General features: G+C 45.3%; 1 protein-coding gene across 2 annotated transcripts in view; it reads right to left on the bottom strand.

The window, feature by feature from the left end:
- MID2 (midline 2) overlaps positions 1-22,626 on the bottom strand; it is a 137,518-nt gene that overhangs the window by 114,000 nt on the left and 892 nt on the right. Inside the window, exon 2 of one of the 2 annotated variants that reach the window (XM_039331121.1) lies at positions 4,218-4,312. The exons of the other annotated variant lie outside the window; for it this stretch is intronic. The gene's annotated coding sequence lies outside the window, so the exon portion shown is untranslated. The remainder of the gene's footprint in view (positions 1-4,217; positions 4,313-22,626) is intronic. 2 annotated transcript variants of the gene reach the window in all.

Genomic DNA, 22,626 nt, shown 5'->3' with positions numbered 1-22,626 from the left:
TTATTTTGAGCATTCTTGTCCCCCGTCTTTGAAGGAAGCTGAATAATTCTGCCAAGGCAGCTTAAAGGCATGACAAAAAAAAGCTGAACTAAAACATCTTGTTCCAGTAAAACTGGAACACTAAAACAGCAGTCTAAAAAAACCATCACACAGCTCAACACATTCATACAAAAAACAATTTAAATGATTAGAAAGGCGGGGTCAGGGGGGGAAGAACAATGTAAATCTCGCTGCCATATAAACTACTAAAATAATCAAAAGCTCCCTGAGAATCTCAACCACAAGTGGCACGAGAAAAATGGATTTTCAACTCCGGTTTTAAAAGTAATGCAAAGGGGAAGAATTCCTTGCAAAAGGAGCAGGAGATGAGAAGGCTCTCTTTTTTTAAAAAAAATCTTCCCCAATATAACGGATTTTGAAATCAAGTCTATAAAGATCATTTCGGAGGCTAAGACCTCGATAAGGTGATATAGGTGCTGCTTCAAATAATTCAGATTTTTTTTTCTAGATATCTAAGTGCCAAATTTAGTCATAACATAATAACCTATTAGAGTCCACCTGTATTTAAAAAGGGCTAAGATCAAAGCAGAGAGCAGGTGTTGTGTTGTCGTTAAGTGTTGTGGGAGACTGTGGGAGTTCTTGTCCTGCCTTAGGCACAAAATCAGCTGGGTGACATTGAACCGCTCACTTTTTCTCAGCCCTAGGAAGGAGAAAAATAGCAAACCACTTCTGGAAAAACCTTGCCAAGAAAACCATAGGGTCTTCGTCCAGTCTGAGAATTGGACACGGTTGAAAAGAAGAAGAAAGATCACATTAAAAGTCTTTGCCCCAAAGTAGGGATAAGCAGAGAACAATTAAAAAACAGACTGGAAGACAGCCTCCAGATGGTGTCCACAGGCTGCTCATCTCATTTGCACAAGGGGAAAAGGGAGACATCAGCCATCGTGCTGCAAAACATAAAATACTTGTTTGCTTTGTCCAAACAGGCAGATTCAGGTGGTTGTGTCTAGACTACAGCATAAGTACTCCAAGGTGGAAGAGCGCAAATAGAAATGCCAGCAAGGACAGCAGCAGAGAGAAAATAAGTGGAAAGAAGAAATAGGATGATCAGAGACATTAAATAAGAAGGTGGCTGGGATACGCCTTGCTTGAATTCAGCCAGCATCACCAGTAGCAAAGTTTAAAGTAGGGGTCCCCAACCCCCGGTCTGTGGATCAATAGCGGGCCGCGGCATGCCAGCAACTGGTCCCCACAAACAAGCAAAGCCCCATCCGCGAGATGCAGGCAGCACACAAAACTACACACCCTCCGGTCTGCGGAAAAACCTCTCTCCAAGGAATCGGTCCCCAGTGCCCAAAAGGTTGGGGACCTCTGGCTCAGAGAATCTAATAAATCTACAAGGCATTAGGTGATGCCCTAGCCATAGAATAGTGATAAGTTGGGACTGGGAAGGACCAGATTCAGATCTACACAGCGATGAAGTCCTCTAGGTGACTTTGGGATTGATGGTTCCTGTTGCTGAGTTGCTAAGTTGTGTCCAACTCTTTGCGATGCCAGGGACCACAGCATGCCAGGTCACCCTGTCCTCCATTATCTCCACCCAAACTCAGGCCCACTGCATCAATGACATTATCACGTGGTCTCTACCCAAGTCTTATTTACCAATCATCTCCAACCAGTTGGATTCACGCCACATGCTAAACTGTAATTCATAGTTTATCAACTGCAACAGCAGGTTTGCACAACCCAAGATCCAAGCCTGCTCTCTCTCAGCCCAATTTGTCCTTGCAGAGTTGTTATGAGAATCCAATGAAGGAGATGATATTCTTGGGAGAAAAGCAAGACATGAAGGCAATGTCAAAGAACAAGTCAAGGGACCTGTTTGCTTCACCCGTGCAACTGCTAAGAGCCAAGAAAATTAGCCAAGGCAGGTTGAGATGGGGAGGCACCGAGCTGGTGTCCTGCCACTAGTTTTTTCTGTGAAATCGCTAAGCCTGTCAAGTCTTGTGAGAACCATTAGTTCTGGAAACGCCTCTCAAAACTCCGGGAGTTGAGCCAGGGCAGGGAAGCAGGGCATGCCAGAAGATAGCTATTGGGCAGGTATCCTTGTGAACGGGGTTGTGCCTCGCGTTAGAAAGCACAGTGTGTGCTTTCATTCCGAGCTCTTTGATGCTGACTTTGATGTCTGCAATGGATGCCGCGTGCAGAATAGCTGATTAGATTAAAATCTGCTCTGTTGACAGTAATTAATTCCCTGTATATCAAAATGATAAAATATTAACAAGTCTTACAAGGCTGGGACATGTGCAAGACACACCAGAGATCAACCGCAGCAAAACCTGAGGAGGGGAAAGCGCCTTAAAGTCACAGCAGAGGAACTGGAGGAGGGAAGAAAATGGGAGAGGAGGAGGAAGAATGCGTTAGAGTAGGGTTTCTCAACATTGGGTGGACGTCATGGGACGTGCTGGCTGGGGAATTCTGGGAATTGAAGTCCACCCAGCTTAAAGTCATCAAGGTCGAGAGTCACTGCTCTAAAATATACCATCGTTATCTTATGATGTTTACATGTCTTCTCCCTAACAAGCACACTTTTTTGCATATCTCGTCCATGCACACTTATTGCTTTGGAAACCTGCCGTAACAGGATAGCTGTGTTCCAGCTTGCCTATTGACTGGGGAAGTGCAGTATATTCTCATTTGAGTTCCAAATCAGAAATAATAATGATGATGATGATGATGATGATGATGATGATGTTGGAAGGGACCTTGGAGGTCATCGAGTCCAACCCCCTGCTCAGGCAGGAACCCTACACCATTTCAGACAAATGGCTATCCAGTCTCCTCTTAAAAACTTCCAGTGTTGGAGCTTCTGGAGGCAGGTTGTTCCACTGGCTAATTGTTCTAACTGTCAGGAAGTTTCTAGATTGCTTCTCTCCTTGATTAATTTCCATCCGTTGCTTCTCATCCTGCCTTCAGGGGCTTTGGAGAATAGTTTGACTCCCTCTTCTCTGTGGCAGCCCCTGAGATATTGGAACACTGCTATCATGTCCCCCCTCGTCCTTCTCTTCATTAAATTAGACATACCCAAGTCCAGCAACCGTTCCTTATATGTTTTAGCCTCCAGTCCCCTAATCATCTTTGTTGCTCTTCTCTGTACTCTTTCTAGAGTTTCAGCATCTTTTTTACATCATGGTGTAAATTTATCCTACATTGCTATGGCAGCCTAACTAGGGGTGAGGTGGTGGGAGGGGGGTCAAAAAAATGAGCTGCATATGACTGTAAGAGAAGAGCAGACAGAGCTGGAGGGCGAAGTGAAACAAGTTGTCCGTTTAGAGTCCTTACGTTCCCATAAAAGACCCAAGTCCATCCTCTCTTGAATTTCATTGGCTCTTATCTAGCGCCAGTTTAGCATTGACCCGTTAGTTGGCTAAATTCTTGTGTGTGGGCTGTAATAATAAATCTTCTGCACTTGAACTTCATGACTTGCCTCCTGAGGTTGTGGATGCTCCATCACTAGAGGTTTTTAAGAAGAGATTGGACAACCCTTTGTCTGAAATGGCATAGGGTTGAGCAGGGGGTTGGACTAGAAGACCTCCAGGATCTCTTCCAGCTCTGTTATTCTGAACTTAATGATCTTGATTCTTTGCGCCCGATAATAACCCTTCAAAAAAGGCACCCCAACATATCCCGGGTGCTAGTTTGCCCAGTCCAGGATTTCTGAATCACCCAGCTGCCCGGCCATCCTTCTCTAAGGCAGCAACAATTTCACTTCCAACCTTTCTCCGCTGCAGGCCTTTTCCGTGACCTCACCAATCCGATTCTCTAGATGGGAAAAAGGCACAGAGGCTGCTCAGTTGTAGGCGATGAATGCCGATACTGTTTCACGCCAGCCAATCAACAGTGCACAGCTTTGGGCAGGAAAAGCTTGCCAAAACACACACCAAGAAAATAATAAACATTTATCAATATCTCCCAGAACAGAAAGCAGACTGCAGATCATCTACAATTCCAGGGCAACGTTGCTTAGTCTGCTTTTAAAAATTTTTACGTTTCCCTCTCAACCGTTCCCCGGGGACCTGTCAGAAGCCTTTGTACGTTTTTGAAACACGGCTCCAACAGCTGATCAGAAATGTTCTTCCTCCTTATGGCTCTTTCCTCATTTGCATCCTGTTGTAAATAAAAGAATCCTGCTTCCTGCATTCCTGAGTTTTGCTTACATGTCTGGCCGGAAAATTCATTTTCTGCTTTGTGGTGCCCGCTGCCCTTTGCCGTGAGCCTTGTGCAATTCACCTTATTTTGCCGTCTCCCGTGTCTACAAGAGAAGCATAACAATACCAGCCAGACTTAAGAGAAAGGTTGCAATAAAGTCTTAGATGAGTAACATGAACTGCTCTGGACTAGCTAAGGGGTCATCTACAACCCTGAAATCTTCCTTTCTTCTTTTTTGCCATCCTCCAATAATTTTACAATCCTATTCTATTTATTTATTACTAAATTTATATACCACCCGTCTTGCTGTCTGGGGAGATTCTAGGTAGCTTACTATTTAATAAAAATAGAAATAATTAAAGAGAGATCCAATCTAGAATTCAGGAGAAACTTCCTGACAGTGAGAACAATTAACCAGTGGAACGACCTGCCTCCAGAAGCTGCGAATGCTCCAGCACTGGAAGTTTTTAAGAAGAGACTTACTATTCTTAGTAAGAAGTAGAATGTGAAGGAAGAAAAATGTAAATAAGAAACAACGGGGCAATAAGGACAAATATTCTAAAGAAGAACAAGGGGGGAAATGTAAATAATAGAAGATATTGTTATGAAATCGTTGTTAAAAGGGGGGGAGGAGTATATACCGTGTGTGTGTGTGTGTGTGTTATGTTTTGCTTTGTTTTGTTTTGTTGGTTAAAAATAAAAATAAAACATGACAAGAGATTAAAAAGGGTAAAAGATGAGCTTAGAGCAACAGTGGTGCCATCTCTATCCCTGAATCAACCACCACCATCCTACAGATCTTCAAATCAAGCTTGATGCCAACTGGCACAGCCAGGTTCCTCCTTAAAGACCAGAAGGGTGGGGGCAGATCTCACATCTTGGGGCAAGTTGTTCCAAAGGGCAGGGGCCATGCAGAAAAGGCCCTACCTGTATAGGAAATCTCCTGAAGGGAAAAAAAAAGGCAAGTGGCACACAAAATTCAAATCTCAGGGTGCAAATATGGATGTTGGCAAGCATATTTGGCAAATAACTATGTAGATGCCTCTACTTGCCGGAAGCTACACTCCCAAAAAGGGTGGAACCGAGACCAACAAATGCTATTCATTAAAGGTTCCAGCCTAAAATTAACTCTCTTGTAAAAAAATAATAAGGCATCTAGCATTGCTTGTCAATGCATTTCAAAAGATTTCCATGCAAGGGTCAATTACAATAAATTTGGATAAATTCAATCTTTTCATCAAGATCAATCAGAGGTGGGGCAACTTTTTCAGAGGCCGCGCCCTGAAATGGAAGGGCTGTTCCGGGAGGGTAATGAACATGTTGTTTTTTTACATGTAATTAAAACCAAATATGGTTATTAATATTATTTCCCTCCAGTCCTAGGCTTATTCATTTTCTCCATCTGCCGCATTAAAACCTGCACTTTGGATCGCTTCTGTGGCAACTGGGCCTGAAGTTCTCAAGAGCTTCTAATGAAGAAAAACGTAAAGCTTTTCAGAAGTCCTGGCAGCCACGACCAACCTGAACAATGGCCACAGGTAATAGAATAACAGAGTTGGGAGGGATCTTGGAGGTGTTCTAGTCCAACCTACTGTGTACCATTTTCACAAATAATTGCCCAATCTCTTCTTAAAGACTTCCAGTGTTGGAGCACCCACAACTTCTGAAAGCAAATCATTCCACTGGGTTAATTGTGATCAGTTTCTCAGCCTTGGCCAGTTGAAGATGGCTGGCGTTCAACTCCCAGAATTAATAATAATAATAAAGTTAGAAGGGATCTTGGAGATCATCTAGTAGTCCAACTCCCTGCTCAGTCAGGAAACCCTACACCATTTCAGACAAATGGCTGTCCAGTCTCTTCTTAAAAACTTCCAGTGTTGGAGCATTCACCACTTCTGGAGGCAGGTTGTTCCACTGATTAATTGTTCTAACTGTCAGGAAGTTTCTCCTTAGTTCTAGGTTGCTTCTCTCTTTGGTTATTTTCCATCCATTGCTTCTTGTCTTGCCTTCAGGTCCTTCTCCATGGTTGTCTAGAAAAGGAAGGAAGGAAGGAAGGAAGGAAGGAAGGAAGGAAGGAAGGAAGGAAGGAAGGAAGGAAGGAAGGAAGGAAGGAAGGAAGAAAGAATGCTTGGAAAGTTATTACTATTAACATCTTCAGGTAGCCAAGGTTGAGAAACACCACCCTAAGACCATGAGGATGAAGGACACTAAAGGAGGAAGAACACTGCAGAGAAGACACTATAGTAGGAGAACTGTGTTAGTCTACTACTCTATGGTTTTCATCTAAGGAGGAACAGAGTTTAAGATCAGAAAGCGGATCTTTTCTTATCTCCAACATGCTGCTTCCAGTACGACAGGGGTATCCAGTCATGGCAACTTTAATACCTGTGGACTTCAATTCCCAGAATTCCTCAGCCAGCCATGCTGGCCATATACTACTTAGAGCAGAAGGACTCCAATCCTGGACCACTAACATTTACTGGTGCTCCTCTCTGAAAAGGCCCTTCTTTTATCCCCACTGAGCTCTTAAATTCAGTCAAGGTATCATTCCCCATTCATCAGATGCTGGCATTAAGCAGCATCCCTGGCCAGCTGGTTCGATCCCAAGAGGTCAAACAGTCAATCTTCTTCTTCTTCTTGAATTTGAATGTGCTCTATTTCATACAGACTTAAAAGCCTGTTTTCCTGATTTGTTCGCAAATAAATCACGATAACTAGAAACTTCAGTCCTAAATTACTCAGGCCCTTGAAGATGAATGATACAAATTAGATCAGGAACAGCAATTAACAAAAATGCAATGGAAAGAAGGGGGGGAAATCAATTGTTAAAAGAATTATGATGAGGTGAAGCCATAAATGCAAGGCCATTATCAAGAGACAAGGATCCAACTGTCTCTCTTTCCATTTCTATGAAATATCCATGGAGCCCATTATAACAGGGGTCCCCAACCCCCGGTCTGTGGACCGGTACCGGGCTGTGGCATGCCAGCAACCGGTCCGCACAAACAAGCAAAGCCCCATCCATGGGATGCAGGCAGCACACAAAACCACACACCCTCCTGTCTGCGGAAAAACCTCTCTCCTTATAACCGGTCCTTGATGCCCAAAAGGCTGGGGACCTCTGCATTATAAGACAACCAAGGTCTTCTTGAAAGGCTTGCAGGCATGACAAACAAACCAAAGTTGGAGCACAACAACAAAGTACATTAACAGAGGGATAGAATCAAGATCACGTGAAGTATTAATACCACTTTACAATGCCTTGGTAAGGCCACACTTGGAATACTGCATCCAGTTTTGGTCACCACGATGTAAAAAAGATGTTGAGACTCTAAAAAAGAGTACAGAGAAGAGCAACAAAGATGATTAGGGGACTGAAGGCTAAAACATATAAAGAACGGTTGCTGGAATTGGGTATGTCTAGTTTAACAAAGAGAAGGATGAGGGGGGACATGATAGCAGTGTTCCAATATCTCAGGAGCTGCCCCAAAGAAAAGGGAGTCAAGCTATTCTCCAAAGCGCCTGAAGGCAGGACAAGAAACAATGAATGGAAACTAATCAAGGAGAGAAGCAACCTAGAACTAAGGAGAAACTTCCTGACAGTTAGAACAATTAACCAGTGGAACAACCTGCCTCCAGAAGCGGTGAATGCTCCAATACTGGAAGTTTTTAAGAAGAGACTGGACAGCCATTTGTCCGAAATGGAGTAGGGTTCCTGCCTGAGCAGGGGGTTGGACTAGATGACCTCCAAGATCCCTTCCAACTTCTTCTTCTTCTTCTTCTTCTTCTTCTTCTTCTTCTTCTTCTTCTTCTTCTTCTTCTTCTTCTTATTATTATTATTATTATTATTATTATTATTATTATTATTATTATTATTATTATTATTATTATTATGACTCCTGAAGAAGCCCACCCTGTATCTCTCCAACCCTGCCCAGCAAGAAAGGAGTGGATAATGGATGCCTTTGGCAAGTGGCATTAATGCCTGGACAGTCACCTTGCCATTAATGGCTTTGCGGTACATCCCAGAGAAGACACCTAATGGAAAGCCACCCCTTTTTAACTCTCTGCTTCAAAGTGCTTTTTCGAGTTCAGGTGCCTGTCTTGTAAAAAAAGGGGGGGAAAGCTGTTTTGTTGTGTTCTGCTCTGTTTTAAGCAAAATTAAGGTTATTTGTTTTAGAGGAAGATATTTAATGAGTTCTAGTTCCTCAAGGGTCATTTCTGGTACTGAAGATGTTACTTAGGCAATAAAATGTCTGCAAGCAAACAACTAAGTTTAGAGAGCACCAAGAACTCCATGATCTGTCCTTCCTTCCTTCCTTCCTTCCTTCCTTCCTTCCTTCTTCTCCCTTTCCCTCTTTTTCTTCTCCTTTCCTTACTGTTCCTCCCTCCCTTCCTTATCTCTCCTTCCTTCTTATCTCTCCTTCCTTCCTTCCCTCTTTCCTTTTTCTTTCTCTATTTAGAGTTCTGCCTGTGAAGAAGGGTCACAGGGCTAATGCTCTTGTCAGAAAAAATAGATCTACATTGGTCTACAGTAGCAAAAAATCCCAAAGAATCTGGCAGTACCTTTTCCAACTAACAAATATTCTTAAAAGTGAGCTGCAGCTGAGGAAAGCCTCTGCCTTTTCATAAAACCCCTTAGTTGGAAAAGATGCTTCCAGACGCCTGCTAAGATTAATGCTCTCTCCACTTCTGACTTTGTTGTTTTAATGCTCCCCGGTGGTTTATCAGCAGTGATCAAGCTTATTTTGAGGCTATGGCTTCAAGAAAGGCAGAAGGAAATTAAGCCCAGTCTCTCTCTCTCTCTCTCTCTCTCTCTCTCTCTCTCTCTCTCTCTCTCTCTCAAATTACAAGAACCCTTGGCACAGCTCATTTCTGCCACTACTGCTGGAAAACTCAGTTCTTGGGAAACAAACAAAGTTGTAAAAAAAACGGATGAGCGCCCCCGTCAAGCAACTGGTAGCAGCGGTTGGTTAAATGCGGGATGATGCCACTTCTCAAGAATCCCTGGTGATCATCAGGGATACCACGAGACTCATAACTCAGGATGGGCCATTCTTGCTACCAGCTTGCCATGAATCTTCAGAAAGGTTTTCTCTCCTGGAAGAAGGCAGACAAATTTTTTTCTCTGCCTCTTCTGTGGAGTTGAGAGAAATGGAATTTACAGAAGGAAAATCTAAATATAGGACAACAAGAAAAAAGAGCCGTGAAAGTAATGGGGACCTCCCTGGCCCATGAAAGGGAGAAGGGCATCCTTATGGAGAGAGAGCCCTCGCTCCCCAACGCATGGTCCAAAGCCCCCTCAGCAGCATGGCCTCTTCCAAACTATGAGCAGGGAATTTAGGAATGACAGCCTGTTTCCAGAAAAATGATCTCAGTGGAGGAGACGTCCCATAAATCAGGCAACAGACTACTGAAAAAAAACATCTTCACTGGGAGGTACTCTGAAATGACTTGTAATCTTAGTTCAAAGGTGTTGACATTACAGATTGAGGAGGAGGAGGAGGAGGACGAGGAGGAGGAGGAAGGGTGGGAAGGGAGAAGAAGAAGTAGAGAGGAGGAGGAGGGGGAGGAGGGGGGGAGGAGGAGAAGAAGAAGAAGAAGAAGAAGAAGAAGAAGAAGAAGAAGAAGAAGAAGAAGAAGAAGAAGAAGAAGAAGAAGAAGAAGAAGAAGAGGAGGAGGAGGAGGAGGAGGAAGAAGAAGAGGGGGAGGGAGAGAAGAAGAGGAGGAGGAGGAGAAAGAGGGAAGGGGAAGGAAAGGGGAAAGGGAAGGGAGGAAAGGAAGAAGAAGAAGAAGAAGAAGAAGAAGAAGAAGAAGAAGAAGAAGAAGAAGAAGAAGAAGAAGAAGAAGAAGAAGAGGAGGAGGAGGAGGAGGAGGAGGAGGAGGAGGAGGAGGAGGAGGAGGAGGAGGAGGAGAGGTCATGGCAATATGGATTATACATCTGGTTCATGTCAGAATATACACACATGTTCTAACATCTGGCTCACGATGTCAATCCCATTTGGTAGACCAGACCAGGATATCAACTCCGCAGGAAAGCTAAAACTATTTTTATTGAGATGGGCTCTAATAATGGAACCCTACAGGCCTGATTGTGCTGTGCCTCTTCTTCCTTCTTACACCCCAGTGAAGCGGGGAGTCACTCTCTGAGCCGCTGATGGATGTTACCTCCTTGTGGACTTTCAAAATGCTTTAGCATCTTTTGCCTAGGCAACCGATCCCTGCAGACCTCTCTCAAGGTCATCTTCCTCATATACTACTCTGGGTTTGAAATAATCTGTTTCAAATATACTGAAAATTTCCCCCACCTTCTCCCATTTACGGAGCCCCAAAGGATAGAAGTGCATTGACATCCATCATCTGGATTTGCCTCTCGAGCTGCTGCGAAGACAACCGACGCCCCAGCCATGAAATCTAGAAAAAGCCACCAAGAGACTCGTCAGCTTGAGAAACAAGGAATCTGCTGGCAGAGCCTTCTGTTAAATCAGTTCCTGAAGCCGAGACATCTCCCTGTCAACAAGAAGCCTTCTCCTCATTGGAATGAAAAACCCAACAGGCATCTGAGAAGATCCAGGAGAAGACACGAAGCACTAAAAAGGTCAGCCTTCTGTTCCCGTATTCCGAGCATGCTTGATACAGACAGCTGGACGCCACCTAAATGCAATTTCAGACATTTTTTTTTTTTGCTTTTTTTTGGGAGGGAAGCTAGCCCCACGCATGTTCCGAGAGAAAGCTTCCATTTCATCGGAGTTGAAGAAGGCGCGGGGAGGGGGGAGGGAGTCAGGCTGAGTCCAGCTCCCAAGAAAGTCAGAAGATGTTTTTTTCGGGAGAAAAACAAGTAGGCCGAACGAAGCTCCCTCGCAACAGTGCCAAATTGCCTTGCCAGCCATTCTCCTCCCTGCAACGCTAGGCCAATTTGGCTTGGGGAGCGGAATTCCTCCGAGCGTGTTCTACCCTATGCCTGAACAAGGCAAGCCTTGGCTTGTTGAGAGCAACAGAGCATAAGGAGAGAGTAGGAACAGACAAGGAAGCCTCTCGTGACCTTCTCCGCTTGCCAACTTCAAATCTCTGCCAACTTCAAATCTTAGCGTCCCTCTCATCATCAACCCTGGGAAGCCCAAGACTTTTAAACTGTGCCCGCTCTGGGATCAGCAAGGCCCAGAAGCAAAAAAGCAAAAACCCATGAAACTGAACCTTAAATGCTACAGCCAAATGTGGAAGGTCTCTTGATCTGAAGGGAGTTCTTCATATTTTCGCATAAGGTTCGTCAGGAGCCAGAGAACGCCCTGCTCTGGAGAGACGCATCAGAAGAATTTGAGAGGCGCTACAGTGGAAGATTTAAAGGACGGAGGCAAAGCTCTCTCTTGCAGACAGAGATTGTAAATCTGCAACTGGCTCAGACTGGGGACTGTGCCTTGTGCATAATTTGAAATCACTCCAACCCATCCAGGGAACCAAGTCAGGCGTGAATATGGTCTCTGCAGTCCTCGCAATCCAGCCATTTTACTACACTTTCTAATTCAAAGTTATTTCCTAAGAGTTTCCATTTTCCAGGCCACGTTGACACAATGTGTTCTTCCAGTTTAATCAACACTCAATATATTTTGACTGTGAATTTGCTCAATAAATCTAGGTTTTGGATGAACAGTGGGTTTAATGCCGAATGCAGCCACAGTCCCAAACTTTAACCTACGCAGGGGACCTCCCAAAGCTACATTTTTCAAATGGCCCCAATTGAGGGAATATTTACACAAGATTTCCCCAGATCTTAGTACGCTCATTCTCATGTGAGATCTAAAAGGACAGTCACTAGAATGTGAGGCCCTTGGTGCTCTCTGAGCTTGGTTGTTTTTATTACCCAAACTAGGTAACATCATCAGTGCTAGAAGGCAGTGGGGTTTGTGGAGGAGGAGGAGGAGGAGGAAGAAGACTGTGGGGTCCTCTATGAGCTTGCTTGTTTTCTTGCAGACGTTTCATGAACCTAACTAGGTAACATCATCAGTGCTGTGGGGTCCTTGGTGCTCTTTGAAAGTCCTGTTGCCTTTAAAATAAAAGCCCCTTTGGAGCATGTCATTAGGTCTAACCTAAATATTCACACCTACAATGAAGACTCTTTAAGGATTTCAAAAGCCTACCTTGCATGACCCCAAAAGATTACCAACCATACCAGATGTCAAGCTCTTTCTGATACATCTGCCAGTCAAACTCAAGATATAACACCATTTGTTTTTATTAAAAACAATTCTCCAATTCCGGATCCCCCTTTAGTTCAATGTGGTGGTAAGCTTTTGGTCATTCTTCTTCTTATTCAACTAGGACATCCTGCAGCCCAAACCGATTTACCTACATTGGGCCATCAGAAGCTTATCCTTATTGCCCCGAAAATAAGACCGGGTCTTACATTAATGTTTGTTCCAAAAGACACATTAGGGCTTATTTTCCTGTTAGGTCTTATTTCCGAGAAAATTGGTACTAAATGCGTCCGTCTGGCTGACGATCTTAATTGTGGCTTATTTTTGGGGTGGGGCTTATATTACGAGCCTCCTGAAAAATCATGCTACTAGGGCTTATTTTCCAGTTGGATCATATTTTCAGGGAAACACCACAGAGGTCTCCTTGAACTTGGATATTTTTGCCCCTAGCCCTAGTTATAAAGATATGCAACCTGAATTACCCCAAATGGATCACAGTCAGCTTAAATGAAGTGATTGGATTATATATTTCAATGCATTCTGTAGAAGGCTATGCAGAAAAATATTATTGTGCAAACAGTGAAATAATGAAAGCCCAGAGTCTATATTACTAGTTTAATCCAAAATGACTTTCCTTGCTTTTTACCTCCATGCAGCTTTCATTTGCACAAGCTTATTACTGTAAAAACTCACCCACTGTTCAATATATTCTATATTTTTATTAAGAGAAAAGCGGGGGAAGAAAGGTTTTTTTAAAGAACACTGTATAGACCAGCGGTTCTCAACCTATGGGTCGCGACCCCATTTGGGGTCAATCGACCATTTTTCGGGGGTCGCCAAAGAAGGCGATCCGCCATTTTCCCCCCTCAGGGGGCGGCGCCGCGCATGCGCACCGCGCACGGGGGCGCCCCGTGCATGCCCGCCGCGCATGGGGGCGGCGCCACGCATGCCCACCACGCATGGGGGCGCCGCCACGCATGCGCACCGTGCATGGGGTTGCCGCTGCACATGCGCGCCACACATGGGGGTGGCGCCACGCATGTGTGCCACGTATGGGGGCGCCGCCACGCATGCACGCCGTGCATGCGCAGCACGTTTGTGTGATGGGGTAACTGATGATGTTACCTAGTTAGGTTCACACAAACGTTGAGAACCACTGGTATAGACTGAGCAAAGGTTAAAATTCTCCTTTTTTTATGGGAGCAATCTATAATGTGATTATCCCTCTTCCCTCAACCCCAAGGTTGACGTTTCCAAAACATGGAAAATCCAGACCAAGCAGCATCTTTGAGTCTCAGCTTAGAGACAAAAGGAAAAAAAATCTTCCTTTAAAGCAAGAGGGAAATGTTTTCACTTTAATCTGAAGTTCCCGTCAAGGTATCAGAGTGTCACTTGAAGGATTCAATATTTTAGAATAGATGACTGATTTTTAATCGAGTTCTAACTAACATTTTGATGATACGATTACTTTTCCTGATTTACTGATTTTCATTTGTTACTTTTGATTGTTAGGATTATTTTTTTTTAGATTTTATTAGTAATGTTTACTTAATAGATTAACATATTTGTTTACTAATTGTTTTTAATATGTTACAGTTTAAGCTTTGTTAAAAATGGTTGAATATATCTTTTCCCAGTGCCCTTGTAACTTCAAACAGTCACTAAACAAAAAGTTACAATTCAAGGACTACCTGTACACCTTTGCCAGTTATTTTTGCTATTCCTAAAAAAAAAAAATGCAACAGGTACCTGCCCTAAACTTGACAGATTTCTCTCTTCCCTCTGACCCCGAGTTTCTGCCTGACTAATGCAAAAGTGGATTTGCTTTATTAAAAAGAGATTTTCTAGATCATTAACACTACCACAGCCTAGTTAATATAGCCATAAAATAGCAAATCAATGGGGGATACGTCTCTGCGATTAACTTGGCTGTTAAAAATGAGATCCAGTCATTACAAGAGCTCAAATGCCGATGGAGAAGCAGGCAGGTACACTTAATCCACTGGAGAAATTAAAAGAGATAAGATAGAGTCAATCACAGACAAACATGGCTGACAGGCTGAAGTAGCAGTAACATAAAAGCATCTCTAGGACAGAATTGCCTAGGAAATTTCTGCTAACCTTAGGAGCTGCAAAGAAGTTATAAAACCTTCTTTCTAAAGCAGTCTCCATGTTGTTTATTCCCGGCTTGGACTGGACTCTGATGAAGATTTTTCTTTCAACAATTCAAAGGGTGTTGGGCTAAGTTTCATTGCAAAAGACCGGCTACCCTCTCAGCTCAGTTTCTTTGCTTGAAAATACCCTTCTCTGGAGAAGAACTGTCAGGCCAGCCAATTGACTCTCTAGTGCAGGGGTGGGCAACTATGGCCCCTTTATAACCTGTGGATTTCAATGCTCAGAATTCCTGAGCCAACATGGCGGCCTCAGGAATTCTGGGAGTTGGAGTTCCCAGGTCTTAAAGAGGCCATGGTTGTACACCAATGTGGGACTAACAGATTTTTCCCCCACTCTTCCAGCTGTGCTGGGAAAATGCTGTAAAGCAGGGTTCCTCAATCCCCGGTCTGTGGACCGGTACCAGGACACAGCATGCCAGCAACCAGTCCACACGAACAAGGATATCCCCATCTGCAGGATGCAGGCAGCACACAAAACCACACACCCTCCGGTCCATGGAAAAACTTCTCTCCACGTAACCGGTGCCTGATGCCCAAAAGGTTGGGGACCTCTACTGCAAAGAGCCATTTAATCTCCTTGCACCCAGTTTGACACAGGACTGTTCTTTCTGCATGCCCATAATAATTCAGGACAAAGACTAGGATTCACACCCTGTAAACCAAGACATGATGGGATTGGCTGGCTTCCCAAATTGCATGATCTGAAGGACCAATTGTGGTAGAGTTGTAGCCTACCATATGGTGACTTATTCAATAAACCTTAAACCATGGTTTAGCATAAAGCCTGGACAGGTATGTAGGGTAAGAGGTCATAAAAATCTAGGCAACTACCTCCCTAGAGCACTGAGTGGAAGCTCTGATGCCTCCAAGGATTATTGTCGAAACAAAGGAATTATTCCACGTATGAATGTAGAATCCTTCTTCCATTTGAAATGATTTATGTACTGTACATGAAAAGAATAACATTTCATTTTCCTCCTGGCTTCAACCATGACTTTGGGGAGAGTTGGCAGTCCACTCCAAGACCTTACGTGACTCTTCCAACACCCCAGCCCTATGCAGAAGACATTCATTCAGCTTTAAGAAACCTGAAATGGACTTTGCTTCACCAATGGCTGGACCTACATCAGATCTAAAGCACCAGAAGGCAAGACAAGAAACAATGCATGGAAACTGATCAAGGAGAGAAGCAATCTAGAACTAAAGAAAGACTTCTTAACAGTGAGAACAATTAACCAGTGGTTTGCCTCCACATGTTCTGGGTGCTCCATTACTGGAGGCTTTTAAAAAGAGACTGGACTGCCACTTATCTGGAATGGTATAGGGCAGTGGTGGTGAACCTATGGCACAGGTGCCAGAGGCAGCACTTAGAGCCCTCTCTGTGGGCACGCGCGTCATTGCCCCAGTCCTATGCCTTCAGCTGGGTTTTATAAAACCTTTTCACTTTAGGCCTCCGCCACCATGTGCAAAAAAAAAAAAAAAAAAGGTTCAATCAGTCAATTTCAACTTCTAGTGGGAAAAAAAGTTCTTGCAAAGTTGGAATTGATTGAACTTTTTAGTCCCACCCAGTCTGCCGTTACCACCGCAGCCACGCCCACCCAATTGGCCACACCCAACCAATGGGCCACAGCCGCCCGGCACTTGACGATGCATAAGTGAGTTTTGGGTTGCAGTTTGGGCCCTCAGTCTCTAAAAGGTTTGCCATCACTGGTATAGAGTCTCCTGCCTGAGCAGGGGGTTGGACTAGAAGACCTCCAGCTCTGCTATTTTATTAGTTCTGTTAAATCTCTTCTCCCACCAGGCAGTTGCAAGGGTGGAAGCCCCACACACACACACAAAAAGGCCAAACGGTCCCAAGAATCAATGGCCAGCCACCTGTTGAAATGTACAAATACACACACACACAACAGACACACACACACACACACACACACACACACACCAAGGAGAAGGCAACAAGCCTGAACAATAACCCGCCAGGAATTTAAAGCTTCCGGAAATCAGCACGGGGTAAAGCTTCGCCCACGTCTGCCAAGCCGCAAAAAGGTTGTGCCCAAAGCCGAGAGGTAGCCATGAAAAGAACTTTTGATGGCAGTAGGTCCTGGTTTCTTTCCCTCCAAGCTGGCAGACCTCCGCTTCCCCCTCACAGCCTGCTCCCGATTGCAAGCCGACCTTTTCATGCTTCGCATACAAAGATGAAGGCCGTTTCACAAACAACCCATGCTGGAGAGCTCAGCCCTTCGCCTCCCCTACTGGGTTTTCTGCTCGTTAATCAACGCAGCTTAATGGAGCTGTTCGCTCAAACAGAAGAAAAGCCGGTAGCCTCGTTACGGAGAGATACGCCAAACCCATTTTTTTTAAAAAAACAAAAATATCAACTCAGGATGCAGCCGCGTTCACCCACTGAGGAAGCTTCTCTCCGGGTTTATGTTTTAAGAGATGGAAGGGAGAATTCAAAAGAGGTGAAAAGCTTGGGTTCCAAGGGCCTGCCAGCTTTAGAAAAGAGAATGGAGAAGAAAGGGTGGGTTCCCCCCCCCCCCGCAATCCAAAACCAGCTCCCTGAACTGGGAAGGTGCTTTGGATGCAAAATCCAACTAGATTTCGGGGAAGCGCTAACAGCTCAGTGATGGTGAACGCATTCTGCATGCAGAGAGTCAGAGGTTCCATCCTTGACCTTTTTAGGTGAAAAAAAAAAAAAGAAATCAACCAGGCCCTGATGAAAAAGGCCTTCACTATGCAAGCAGAGAGGGAGAGAGACAGCGAGAGAGAGAGAGAGAGAGAGAGAGAGAGAGAGAGAGAGAGAGAGAGAGAGAGAGAGAGAGAGAGAGAGGGGGGGGGGGGAGAGAGAGAAAGAGAAAGACAGAGAGAAAAAGAGAGACAGAGAAAGACAGAGAGAGAGAAAGAAAGAAGAGACAGAAATACAGAAACAGAGAAAGAGAGAGATAGAAAGACACAGAGAGAGAGAGAGAGAGAGAGATATACAGAGAAGGGGAAAGAATCAAAGAGACAGAGAGAGAGAGAGTCAGAGATTGAGAGAGAGAGATATTGAGAGATACAGAGAGAGAAAGACAGAGATATTCAGAGAGAAAAATACAGAGAGAGAGATTGAGAGATTGAGAGAGAGAGAGAGAGAGAGAGAGAGAGAGAGAGAGAGAGAGAGAGAGAGAGGGAGGGAGAGAAGGCACCTGCAATCAAATTTAGAAACATGTAAATGACATGCAAGTTCTAGGTTCCACAAAAAGACATACCTCTTTTCTTAGCACAGTATGGCAGCTAGAGACACTAAAAACTATACACAAGCAAATATTTATTCAAGCACTGAAAGCGCCCTGGTCTCCAAGGCCAAACAAAGACATTTCCCTGGTATAAACACAGCCACAACTAGTCCATGCCCTCCTCAGAACCAGAGCATGCCCGAGAATGAGCAGATGCTCCTGAAACAACAACTGCACGTAACCCAAGCAAGCAAGTAAAGTTATATCCCTTCTAGAGAAAGAGACCTTTTTTTTTTTAAAGATTTGTGCTGTAAAGCTCAGATAAGGCTGCTTCCTCATTCCAACTTGTGTCCCTTCTTTACAGGATTCCATTTACCCTTCCAAAGAATTGGAGCAGCGTACGCCAGCGAAGGTATACACGGGTGGCTTCTGACTGCCAAGTTGTTATTTGCGCTGGCAAAGTTCCCCACAAGGGTTTGTTTCCCTGAGGCAAGAGAACAGGAAGAGACGCATCCACCTCCAATTGACTAGGCTAAGCTTCTCCCACCATTTTGGAGACTCCTTCCATTCCGCAGGATGTTTTAACACGTGGACGTCTACAAAACCCACCATGGACGCCGCACAAAATAACGAGGCGGGTTTTCCGCGTGTCTCCAAAAGGCATAACTGTCGTATTTTCTATGCCATTGCTCAAACATGTTTGTTTGTTTTTAAAATAATTGCTCCCCCACACACACACACACTCTCTCTCACACACACACACACATACACACACACACCAAAAAAAGTCACTCCCTGCCTCCAGGAATTTATAATCTTAAATTCAGTCGAAAGGAAGATTAAGTAGGGAAAGGGGCAAAGATAAGAGGCGAAGAGAAAAATCACGTTTGGTTTTGCAAGGCAAAACACGACAGTAAGCCATTTGTCTGGAATGGTATAGTTCTCCTGCTTGAGGAGGTGGGTTGGACTAGAGGACCTCCAAGGACCCTTCCCACTCTGTGGTTCTGTAAGCAATGATGGGCAATGAAAAGATTTGGAAGAAGAACGATGTCGCTTAGGACGATTATTTTGGAACGGGGTCTAAGGAGGTCACATGGGATCAACGCTCAAGAAGGCCCGACTGACACATAACGCTAAGCCATAATGTGAGGTTTGGGGTTTATGTTTGGCCTCGCACGATGTATGAACCCAGCAACTGTGATCAGTCATTACTTTTGGCTTAGCCATATGTAGTTTTAAAAAATCCTAGCGGAGTGCCAACGCTTAGCAGCAAGAGAGGAGGAGGTGGGGGAGAAGAGAGAGACAGGAAGGGGAAATGGGATGGAAAAGCAAGTGGAGAGCCGCTGTCATTGGAACAAACGGGCACGTGTCTTTCACATGAATTTGACGTCAAAACGTTTATGGGGAGCTGGAGATCACACGTGTCAGGGTCACTGAGAGATGGATACCCATATCCAGGGGAACAGCCCCATCCTTTTCACCGAGACTTGATTTGAAAGCTTAGTCATCAGCAGAAAATGAAAGTTTTGACAGCATGTGCTCAGATTTACCCTAAAAGAAGTTGACCCCAGATTTAGGGCCGTTCCTTCCTCTTCAAAGTAAGATTAGTCAGGGGGGAAAAAACCACCCTCATTTGCTTTTATTACTGTACTATGAACTAAAGACACCCTTCTCGCCTTCAAGATAAGTTATTAGGGGGAAGCAAAGTATCCGTCCTTTCAGATAAACGCCACTATCAAAAGCATTATTTTCTCCTGAAAAATTCAGCTCCTCTAAACCCCGGCGCAAAGGGAATCATCAGGAAATCTTGCCGGAGGCTTGTCAATATTACTGGCGCTCCCTCACCTGGAATAATTCAAATCTTCCCCCTTAAACACCCCCCCTCCTTCAAAGCAATCCAAGAGCTTCCCCCAGGAAAACGGGAAAGCATCCGGCTTTCCTGCCAAATTGTCTGTCCTTGAGCTGGGCATGCCGCTGCCAAGCTAAAATAGGCAGGCTGCCCCATCTGCCATCCCTGCCCTCTAAATTACAAGCTGCTGGATGGCCATCAGTGTGCCAAAGACGTTGTGCCTGTTGCAAGACACAGGCAGGCAAGGAGAAGTAGGGAGGACTTGGTCTAGCGCAGGGGTAGGCAACCTTGGCTCTTTTATGACTCATGGACTTCAACTCCCAGAATTCCTCAGCCAGCATGGCTCAGCTTGGAAACCTCTCCCTGTCCCCTCAGCGTGGCTGGCTCAGGAATTCTGGGAGTTGAAGTCCACGAGTCATAAAAGAGCCCAGGTGGCCTTCCCCTTGTCTACTGGTTAGGGCAGTACGCTAAAAATCAGGAGTTCTGAGGGTTCTAGTCCTGCCTTTGGGACACACCAGGAGATGGTGAATTCTAGTTCTGCTTTAGGCCCGAAAGCCAGCTGGGTGACTTTGGGCCAATCACCAGGATATAGTGAGTTCTAGTCCTGCCTTAAGCTTGAAAACTGGTTGGGTGACTTTGAGCCAATCACCGGGAGACAGTGAGTTCTAGTCCTGCCTTAAGCTTGAAAACTGGTTGGGTGACTTTGAGCCAATCACCGGGAGACAGTGAGTTCTAGTCCCGCCTTTATGAAAGCTAGCTGGGTGACTTTAGGCCAGTCTCTCTCTCTCTCTCTCTCTCTCTCTCTCTCTCTCTCTCTCTCTCTCTCTCTCTCTATCTATCTATCTATCTCTGTCTCTGTCTCTCTCTCTGTGTATTTTTCTCTCTGAATATCTCTGTCTTTCTCTCTCTGTATCTCAATATCTCTCTCTCAATCTCTTTCTCTCTCAATCTCTGTATTTTTCTCTCTGAATCTCTCTCTCTCTCTCTCTCTCTCTCTCTCTCTCAGCCCAACCCACCTTACAGGGTTCTTGTTATAAGGAAAACAAGAGGAAGGAGTATTATGTATGTTTGCCACTTTGAGTTATTTATAAAAACAACAAAGGCGAGATAAAAATACATACCTACAAACAAACAAGGGCATGAACAGACGCTTAGCTGTCAACCACCCCATTGAACAATCAATGGGAGCATAAGGGTGGAGTTAGATACTCCGTTTCACTCCTTGGAGTTGTTATTAAAAAATAACAACAAACAACCTTGCATTTGCAACACAACTCTTGCCTTAAATGCTTAAGCGGCTCTCTCACTTCACAAGATACTTTCTTGAGGAAGCTGTTTCTCAATCCCTGCCTTGCTTCACCCAAAAAAATCATCTTTGCCACTTGAGGTGGTTCCCACACACAACTCTTAATTGCCCTGACACCCCCTAGGAAACCAGGCAGAAGTGACAACTAGCCTCCCCTCCTGTTTGAGTATCAAAAGGAGAGGTGTTAAAAGCATTTTACTCCCACAATAAACAACTGTGAAATCTCGGCATGACACTGTTGGGAGCTTAGCCACCCTTTTCAAAGTCTGTCTGCAGAAATGGCCTCCAGCGGTTGAAACGGCCTTTAGGGTACCATCCTAGCATGGAAGGATGGGGGCCTAACTGCCTTGGGGCATCAGCTGGCCTTTGGCCTCAAGTGATCCTGGCCTGCTTTTTCTGCTAGGCAAGGTGGTCAAAGCAGAGAATCAGAGGTGGAGATGAGGCTGTAAGAGAGGATGACCAACCTCACTCCACTCTTGACATAAAGCTGTCAAGGGTGATGCAAGCAGGAACCAGTTGTCCCAAACGTTAAAACAAGCTTGCCTTTTCTCCACCTTCCTGTTATTTATTTTGACTTCAACAGGCAAGAACCAGATCCCACAATCCAAATCTTTTGCTAGGGCTTCTCAGTTTCAATTATCCAGAAGTCAACCATGCCCGCCCAAGCTGCAAGCACAGTTAAAAATACCCTATCCTGGAAGAGCCCAGCGGAAGATAAACCGAGTAACTAGCCTGATATACTGGTGAAAGGGGACGTCATTCTTTGGAGAACCTCAGAAAGCTCCCCACTTTTGCAAGGTTCTCAATTCCCCCCCCCCCAAAAAAAGCCCCAGGAGGGTGTTAACACCAGCAACAAACATCACGGCTAAATTTTCTTGGCAAGACCAGGCCAGCCCCATAAAGGGATTAATTGCCCACAGCTGCCACACCTGTCCGGCGCAATTGCTTTCATCCTGATCTCTACTTTCCTGTGTAACCCCCCCCCCAAGAGCATCCCTGTGGGAGGGGGCACTCTACCTGATCTCCAGGAGAAGAGAAAGCCCCCTTAAGGACCAAACGGTGCTGCTGACCCAACTGGGAACTTGCAAAACAAAAAAGGAGGGGGGGGACAGGCATCAGAGTGCCAATTCCAGATGGTTAGCACTGCAATTCCAGGGCCTGTTGGAGGAGGAGGAGGAGGAGGAAGCACACGCCACATGTTGCTGGCAGCCCACTGGCATGCAATGCCTCTTCCTCCGGAGAGAAGAGACCTTGCAAGCAGCGCTAAGCTGGAGCTTCGCAATTAAACAAACCGCGACTCTCTTAAACGCCGGAGGAGGAAGAGGAGAAGGAGAGAGCCCTAACTACACACCGGCCGCTTCTGTCTTTCCCAACTCAGCCGTTCAGGCCGGCAGTCACACCTGGGAGAGAGAGAGAGAAGAACTTGTCTCGACTGGCATTTTCTCAGGCTCCGCTCCGCCCGGCAGCGACTCCCAGCCTTCCGCAAGGGGGGGGGCGCCGAGCCCGCCACCTCGGGGGACGAAGGGTGGAGTTGGGGGGGACCGCAAGACCAGCCGGGCTACGGGCGGGAGGGGGGCCGCGCAGGGCTCGCCCGGGTCTCGGCGCCCCCGCAACCCTTCCGTCCACCCGGCGGGGCTTCCCAGGGCAGTGCAAGAGGCGCGACCCAGCTGAACTTTCGGGC

Source organism: Crotalus tigris, unplaced genomic scaffold (assembly GCF_016545835.1).
Source record: "Crotalus tigris isolate CLP2741 ecotype Arizona unplaced genomic scaffold, ASM1654583v1 scf7180000017622.5263843, whole genome shotgun sequence".
Classification (NCBI taxonomy): Eukaryota; Metazoa; Chordata; class Lepidosauria; order Squamata; family Viperidae; genus Crotalus; species Crotalus tigris.
The sequence above is the reverse complement of the archived record's forward strand: the minus strand, read 5'-3'. Positions and strand labels throughout refer to the sequence as shown.